The sequence below is a fragment of the Dendrobates tinctorius genome, unplaced genomic scaffold (genome assembly GCF_039654945.1).
Source record: "Dendrobates tinctorius isolate UK_male_01 unplaced genomic scaffold, ASM3965494v1 ptg000115l, whole genome shotgun sequence".
Taxonomy (NCBI): domain Eukaryota; kingdom Metazoa; phylum Chordata; class Amphibia; order Anura; family Dendrobatidae; genus Dendrobates; species Dendrobates tinctorius.
This window is the reverse complement of record NW_027361783.1, coordinates 23726196-23735432: the sequence shown is the minus strand read 5'-3', so window position 1 is coordinate 23735432 and position 9237 is coordinate 23726196. Positions and strand designations below refer to the sequence as shown.

The 9237-nt window shown below is 51.5% G+C and overlaps 1 protein-coding gene across 2 annotated transcripts in view; it reads left to right on the top strand.

The window, feature by feature from the left end:
- Positions 1–7128: 7128 nt before the first annotated feature.
- CEP192 (centrosomal protein 192) overlaps positions 7129–9237 on the top strand; it is a 325551-nt gene continuing 323442 nt past the window's right edge. For both annotated transcript variants that reach the window (XM_073590043.1, XM_073590042.1), the window contains exon 1: positions 7129–7283. The gene's annotated coding sequence lies outside the window, so the exon portion shown is untranslated. The remainder of the gene's footprint in view (positions 7284–9237) is intronic.

Here is a 9237-nt window from a genome sequence, read left to right as displayed (position 1 = left end):
TATATATATATATATACACATATTATAAATATGTGTTTGTTTTGAATAATATTTTGTTTTAAAACGATGTGTAAAGGACAGAGAACTGCTGTATGTTAAAGCTCATGTTAAAATCGCATTGCACACGGATTGCCTACAGATGTCATACGGATGTTGCGTTTAAAAATTACATTGTACTCGCAATAGCACTCGTCCGTTTTCTTCGGTCCGGAAATCGGACTGTTTTTTTTTTTTTTTTTACTCACAGATGGGTATGAACCCTAATTGTGTAACTGGGGTATGAAGATGTTGCGTCCAATAACAAATTAGTTGCTGTTGGCTTTCTGAATATCATAGTAGACAGGTGCCCATCAGATCCCGCTGTAATTTAGAGGTCCAAAAAGTCAGTTGACTTCCTATACTTAAAAGTCAATATTAGTATTTAATTTTTTCCTTCCGAGTGGAAAGGGGTTAACCCCTTCTATTGTAAGGGTTCATATAAAATTAACCCCTACAATACACACTGTAAACAAGAAAAAAAAAATCAAAACTCCAGAATAGTGGATTTTTGGTCACCGCAGGTCACTAACAAATGCAGGAAAAAGCTAAGAAAATGTATGTATGTACACCAAATTGGAAAATAAAATGATACGAATTTTAGAAAATGGCGACACAAACCAAATCCCATAATGAACGCTGTAAAAACAAAGCCTAAAGAAACAATGGCAGAACTGATTTTTATCCCACTTGTTTTTTTTCTCTTTTTCACTACATTGTTTGGTAAAATGAATGGTGTAATTCAAAGTTACAACTTGTTCCGAAATTACAAGCCTACAGTTATGTAGTGTAGGGATTCGCTCTGGTAGGCAATGGCAGGGCGGCAGTAACGAGGCAACACACAGGCGTAAAGTCCAGTTTCAGTGGTTTTAATGTCACTTAGTAACCAGCCAGTTAACAGAACATAAGGAAAAAACCATACACATACTCCAGCTTGGAGAACCACTGGACCCAGACTCACACCTTGCACAGGACGGGCTTAACTAAGCAGCTGCCAGGTCCTGAGGCATCCGCCTGGTGCCATTCCCGGGATTCTTCCAAGTCTTGCTGCTATAGTCCTGCAGCACGGGAATCCTGTATACAAGTTTCAGCCTGAGTCAGCCAAGTTCCTGTAGCTTCCAGAAACACACTCTCCTTGTGGCAATTACCAACCTCCATTACACAGGTCCCAACCCCACCCACCAGTGAGCTAGACATCACCTGGGCTGATCACGTGACCCTGACATCATCGCAGGTCCTGTCTTTAGGGAAAAACCTGGCCAAACATTAATCTGCTGGGAGAAACATATCTCCCATGCAGTAAAACACCCTTTACTGTACCACAGTAGACAGAAAAATAAAAAGTTATTGATGTTATAATGGGAGGAAAAAAAGGAAATGTGGAGGCAAAGGGTTAAATCCATCTGTGAGCTGAGGTCAGTGAGCGTAAGGGGGTTCCTAAACTCTTTAGTATATTATGGCATGGAATTAGTTAAAACCCCGAACTGCCAATAAGGAACCTTCATTGCTCATGTACAGTAATGGCGGAAAGTTTTAAGACTGAGACAAACTTCCACATCGCTGCTTCAGTGGTTGTTAGTTCTTTAGTCGGATGTTTATACAATTACCAAAGTACAATTAACAACATTTCATACATTTTTACACTTTTAATGACAAGTGTATGAAGTTTAGGTTCGGGTCACATGACCGCTTTCTCTCCATCCAAGAAAATGGACAGAAAAATACAGTTTATCCACCTTCGCTATTTTATCAGTCTGTGAAAATCGTCCCCATAGTCATGAATGGGTGAGTACCATCCGCTAATCAGATGCAGCTCGGGCACGCTGCGATTCTTGGCCATGTGCACAACCCCATAGTCATGAATGGGTGAGTACCGTCCACTAATCAGATGCAGCTCGGGCACGCTGCGATTCTTGGCCATGTGCACGGCCCCATAGACATGAATGGGTGAGTACCGTCCACTAATCAGATGCAGCTCGGGCACGCTGCGATTCTTGGCCATGTGCACAACCCCATAGTCATGAATGGGTGAGAACCATCCACTAATCACATGCAGCTCGGGCACGCTGCGATTCTTGGCCACGTGCACGGCCCCATAGTCATGAATGGGTGAGTACCATCTGCTAATCAGATGCAGCTCGGGCACGCTGCGATTCTTGGCCATGTGCACAGCCCCATAGACATGAATGGGCGAGAACCGTCCACTAATCACATGCAGCTCGGGCACGCTGCGATTCTTGGCCACGTGCACGGCCCCATAGTCATGAATGGGTGAGAACCGTCCACTAATCAGATGCAGCTCGGGCACGCTGCGATTCTTGGCCACGTGCACGGCCCCATAGTCATGAATGGGTGAGTACCGTCCACTAATCAGATGCAGCTCGGGCACGCTGCGATTCTTGGCCACGTGCACGGCCCCATAGTCATGAATGGGTGAGAACCGTCCACTAATCACATGCAGCTCGGGCACGCTGCGATTCTTGGCCATGTGCACGGCCCCATAGACATGAATGGGTGAGTACGGTCCACTAATCAGATGCAGCTCGGGCACGCTGCGATTCTTGGCCATGTGCACGGCCCCATAGACATGAATGGGTGAGAGCCGTCCACTAATCACATGCAGCTCGGGCACGCTGCGATTCTTGGCCACGTGCACGGCCCCATAGTCATGAATGGGTGAGTACCGTCCACTAATCACATGCAGCTCGGGCACGCTGCGATTCTTGGCCATGTGCACAACCCCATAGTCATGAATGGGTGAGAACCGTCCACTAATCACATGCAGCTCGGGCACGCTGCGATTCTTGGCCATGTGCACAACCCTATAGACATGAATGGGTGAGTACAGTGCACTAATCAGATGCAGCTTGGGCACGCTGCGATTCTTGGCCACGTGCACGGCCCCATAGACATGAATGGGTGAGTACCGTCCGCTAATCAGATGCAGCTCGGGCACGCTGCGATTCTTGGCCATGTGCACGGCCCCATAGACATGAATGGGTGAGTACCGTCCGCTAATCAGATGCAGCTCGGGCACGCTGCGATTCTTGGCCACGTGCACGGCCCCATAGTCATGAATGGGTAAGTACCGTCCACTAATCAGATGCAGCTCGGGCACGCTGCGATTCTTGGCCACGTGCACGGCCCCATAGACATGAATGGGTGAGTACCGTCCACTAATCAGATGCAGCTCGGGCACGCTGCGATTCTTGGCCATGTGCACGGCCCCATAGACATGAATGGGTGAGTACCGTCCACTAATCAGATGCAGCTCGGGCACGCTGCGATTCTTGGCCACGTGCACGGCCCCATAGACATGAATGGGTGAGTACCATCCACTAATCAGATGCAGCTCGGGCACGCTGCGATTCTTGGCCATGTGTACGGCCCCATAGTCATGAATGGGTGAGTACCGTCCACTAATCAGATGCAGCTCGGGCACGCTGCGATTCTTGGCCACGTGCACGGCCCCATAGACATGAATGGGTGAGTACCGTCCACTAATGAGATGCAGCTCGGGCACGCTGCGATTCTTGGCCACGTGCACGGCCCCATAGACATGAATGGGTGAGTACCGTCCACTAATGAGATGCAGCTCGGGCACGCTGCGATTCTTGGCCATGTGCACGGCCCCATAGACATGAATGGGTGAGTACCATCCACTAATCAGATGCAGCTCGGGCACGCTGCGATTCTTGGCCATGTGTACGGCCCCATAGTCATGAATGGGTGAGTACCGTCCACTAATCAGATGCAGCTCGGGCACGCTGCGATTCTTGGCCACGTGCACGGCCCCATAGACATGAATGGGTGAGTACCGTCCACTAATCAGATGCAGCTCGGGCACGCTGCGATTCTTGGCCACGTGCACGGCCCCATAGACATGAATGGGTGAGTACCGTCCACTAATCAGATGCAGCTCGGGCACGCTGCGATTCTTGGCCATGTGCACGGCCCCATAGACATGAATGGGTGAGTACGGTCCACTAATGAGATGCAGCTCGGGCACGCTGCGATTCTTGGCCACGTGCACGGCCCCATAGACATGAATGGGTGAGTACCGTCCACTAATGAGATGCAGCTCGGGCACGCTGCGATTCTTGGCCACGTGCACGATCCATAGACATGAATGGGTGAGTACCATCCACTAATCAGATGCAGCTCGGGCACGCTGCGATTCTTGGCCATGTGCACGGCCCCATAGACATGAATGGGTGAGTACCATCCACTAATCAGATGCAGCTCGGGCACGCTGCGATTCTTGGCCATGTGTACGGCCCCATAGTCATGAATGGGTGAGTACCGTCCACTAATCAGATGCAGCTCGGGCACGCTGCGATTCTTGGCCACGTGCACGGCCCCATAGACATGAATGGGTGAGTACCGTCCACTAATCAGATGCAGCTCGGGCACGCTGCGATTCTTGGCCACGTGCACGGCCCCATAGACATGAATGGGTGAGTACCGTCCACTAATCAGATGCAGCTCGGGCACGCTGCGATTCTTGGCCATGTGCACGGCCCCATAGACATGAATGGGTGAGTACGGTCCACTAATGAGATGCAGCTCGGGCACGCTGCGATTCTTGGCCACGTGCACGGCCCCATAGACATGAATGGGTGAGTACCGTCCACTAATGAGATGCAGCTCGGGCACGCTGCGATTCTTGGCCACGTGCACGATCCATAGACATGAATGGGTGAGTACCATCCACTAATGAGATGCAGCTCGGGCACGCTGCGATTCTTGGCCATGTGCACGGCCCCATAGACATGAATGGGTGAGTACCGTCCACTAATGAGATGCAGCTCGGGCACACTGCGATTCTTGGCCATGTGCACGGCCCCATAGACATGAATGGGTGAGTACGGTCCACTAATGAGATGCAGCTCGGGCACGCTGCGATTCTTGGCCATGTGCACGGCCCCATAGACATGAATGGGTGAGTACCATCCACTAATCAGATGCAGCTCGGGCACGCTGCGATTCTTGGCCATGTGTACGGCCCCATAGTCATGAATGGGTGAGTACCGTCCACTAATCAGATGCAGCTCGGGCACGCTGCGATTCTTGGCCACGTGCACGGCCCCATAGACATGAATGGGTGAGTACCGTCCACTAATCAGATGCAGCTCGGGCACGCTGCGATTCTTGGCCACGTGCACGGCCCCATAGACATGAATGGGTGAGTACCGTCCACTAATCAGATGCAGCTCGGGCACGCTGCGATTCTTGGCCATGTGCACGGCCCCATAGACATGAATGGGTGAGTACGGTCCACTAATGAGATGCAGCTCGGGCACGCTGCGATTCTTGGCCACGTGCACGGCCCCATAGACATGAATGGGTGAGTACCGTCCACTAATGAGATGCAGCTCGGGCACGCTGCGATTCTTGGCCACGTGCACGATCCATAGACATGAATGGGTGAGTACCATCCACTAATGAGATGCAGCTCGGGCACGCTGCGATTCTTGGCCATGTGCACGGCCCCATAGACATGAATGGGTGAGTACTGTCCACTAATGAGATGCAGCTCGGGCACGCTGCGATTCTTGGCCACGTGCACGATCCATAGACATGAATGGGTGAGTACCATCCACTAATGAGATGCAGCTCGGGCACGCTGCGATTCTTGGCCATGTGCACGGCCCCATAGACATGAATGGGTGAGTACCGTCCACTAATCAGATGCAGCTCGGGCACGCTGCGATTCTTGGCCATGTGCACGGCCCCATAGACATGAATGGGTGAGTACCGTCCACTAATGAGATGCAGCTCGGGCACGCTGCGATTCTTGGCCACGTGCACGATCCATAGACATGAATGGGTGAGTACCATCCACTAATGAGATGCAGCTCGGGCACGCTGCGATTCTTGGCCACGTGCACGATCCATAGACATGAATGGGTGAGTACCATCCACTAATCAGATGCAGCTCGGGCACGCTGCGATTCTTGGCCATGTGCACGGCCCCATAGACATGAATGGGTGAGTACCATCCACTAATCAGATGCAGCTCGGGCACGCTGCGATTCTTGGCCATGTGCACGGCCCCATAGACATGAATGGGTGAGTACCGTCCACTAATCAGATGCAGCTCGGGCACGCTGCGATTCTTGGCCATGTGCACGGCCCCATAGACATGAATGGGTGAGTACCGTCCACTAATGAGATGCAGCTCGGGCACGCTGCGATTCTTGGCCACGTGCACGATCCATAGACATGAATGGGTGAGTACCATCCACTAATGAGATGCAGCTCGGGCACGCTGCGATTCTTGGCCACGTGCACGATCCATAGACATGAATGGGTGAGTACCATCCACTAATCAGATGCAGCTCGGGCACGCTGCGATTCTTGGCCATGTGCACGGCCCCATAGACATGAATGGGTGAGTACCATCCACTAATCAGATGCAGCTCGGGCACGCTGCGATTCTTGGCCATGTGCACGGCCCCATAGTATGACGTGTACAGCGCCACATGGGGCACTCATCCGATGGATACGGCCATCTGCAGGCACATAAGGGTCACCGCTGACATCCCCCCACATCTCCATCCTATTCATATCCTGTGGTCAATCCTCAGTGCACAAACAGAAATCCAGAAACTGTGATGAAGCCCAAGCACAGACAATGGGGGCATGGTGCCACCAGCCAGGATTTGGCCCAGAGCTGAAAGCCAGCTGTCTTCAAAGATCAAGGCTCAACATTGCAAACATTCAGCCTTTTAAAAAAATGTATTTGTGAAAAAAAAAATTAGAACTACAGAAAGTTGTGCTTCGGTAACCATGGCAATATTTAGATTAAAAGTTCTAAAATTACTACAGCATAAAGTGTATGTGCGTCACTGCCGGGACTATTACGATAGGAGGCACGACGGTTCAAGTTGTTGATGTCGCCCCCTGAAGGCTCTGTGCGGCGGCTGCAAGTATAGGATAAACAGGCCACCGGCCGTTATACATGTAATGCGCATGCTCCAGTGTAACCAGATCCCTTTTGGCGGCAGGACAGCTAAGCCCCTCCCACCTCGCCGCTCACTGGCCCCGAAGCTGTCCTCTGACTCCGCCCCCACCAGTATGGGACTGCAGAGTGACGCGCGCTGCCATTTTTGTACAGTTGCCACCGCCCCCCACAGCTGAGCGCTCACAGCGGCGACCGGAGAGTGTTGTGCCCGTTCTCCCAGCGTGCTGAGGGAGATACACGTTTCCGGTGTGCTCTCCCTGGAGCCGGCGCTGCTGGTCAGGTATATATGACTGCGCTGCACGGAGCTGACAACTTTCTTGAGTCAAGAGCTTGGACAGGGGAGGTGGGGGGAGTGTCTGTACGTAACGCGGTGTGTGGACGTGCGTCCTTACGTCGTGTACACGGCTGTGCGCCGTGCTGTGTAGAGTCTCCGCTACTTGTCGGGGTCCTGCGCGTCTGCCATTAATGACAGTGACTCGTCCATGGCGGGGGCGGCACGCCTGGTGTGTGGCTCGTGCTGTGCACGGGGGAGTGGGACCCTTCTCCTGGGACCGCCAGAGGAAAGCTGTGTGATGTGCGCATGCGTAGTTGTGCTAGAGATGCCAGTGCTCCAGCTGCTCAGTGATTGGTGTTAGTGATGGGCAGTCCGGCTCTTTTTGGTGATCTGGCTCTCTCGGCTCCGCTCACCAAAAATTGCCGGCTCTTTTTGGCTCAAAAAGTCTCTTCTTGCAAAAAGTGCTACTTTCCCCACTTTTATCACTCCAGTCTCTTAACTATAAAGCCTGGGCCTCATTATACAGCTGTACAGGGGTCTAGTGAAGGCTTTTTAACCATTTTCTCAGACTGTAGCTCCTGGGCACAGGCCCTCACTCTTGTCCTTTCACTATAAGGCTGTGTGCACACGCTGCGGAATCTGCTGCGAATTGATCCGCGAGGATTTTCAAAAGACCTGTGGTTTATCTGTGGATTATCCTGTGGTTTTGCCCTGCGGTTTTACCATCTCCACAATGGAGGAGATGGTAAACCGCTGCGGAATCCGCAGAAAGAATTGACATGTCAATTCTTTCTGCGGTTTAGAAACAGAAAATCCGCGCGGAAAATTCTGCAGCATCTGCACTGAGGTTTCCATTTCCCATAGGGAATAATGGTACTGTACACCGTAGCAGAAACTGCTGCGGATCCACAGGGCCAAATCCGCAGCAGAATCCGCAGCTTGTGCACACACCCTTAAGCCTGGGCCTCATTATACAGCTGTACAGGGGTCTAGTGAAGGCTTTTTAAGCATTTCCTCAGAGTGTAAGCTCCTGGGATCAGGCCTTCACTCCTGTCCGTATTGCATTTTTGTGTTATCTTCTAATATCTGATATTTGTCCATGTGTTCTACATTAGTCAGTGCTGTGACATGTGCCGGCATTGATTATTCTAAGGCTATGTGCACACGTTGCAGATTTGCTGCGGATCCACAAGTGATTTACAGTACAATGCTATTCTATGGGGACAAAACCCGCTGTGTACATGCGGAAAAATCCAAGCGGAAACGCAGCATTTTATTTTCTGCAGCATGTCAATACTTTGTGCGTATTCTGAAGCGTTTTTACACCCATTCCATTATAGGAATCCGCAGGTGTAAAAATGCAGGCGAAATCCACACAAAATCCGCAATAAATCTGCATAAAAACCTCACGGATTTAGACCTGCGGATTCTCCCAAGAGATGCAGATTCCGCACAGAAAATTCCACACAGTAATCCGCAACATGTGCACATACTCTTATAAGTAAATCCTTGGAGACATGTTCCAGGTTCTTGCAGAGTAACTCTGATATCTGCACCATACATGGCACCCCTTACCTACCAATTCTGGTATTCATGGTCCCCTCATCCCCAATCCTGGTATGCATGCTACCCCTCACCCCCCAATCCTGGTATGCATGCTACCCCTCACCCCCCAATCCTGGCATGCATGCTACCCCTCACCCCCCTATCCTGGCTTGCATGGTCCTCTAACCCCCTATCCAGGTATGCATGGCGCCACAACCCGCCCTCTGCTGAATTCACGGTGAATACCCTATCGGTAATCTTTTGTGCCGTGATGTGAGGGTCGGGTGTTGGGCCGGAATTGGCGCCTGCACATTCCTCTCTTTCTGGCGCCATTGTCTTGAAGACACACTGCAGTGTGTCTTCCACAAAATGGCGTTGGAAAGCGCGGACTGTGCATTCGCCGATTCCGGCCCAA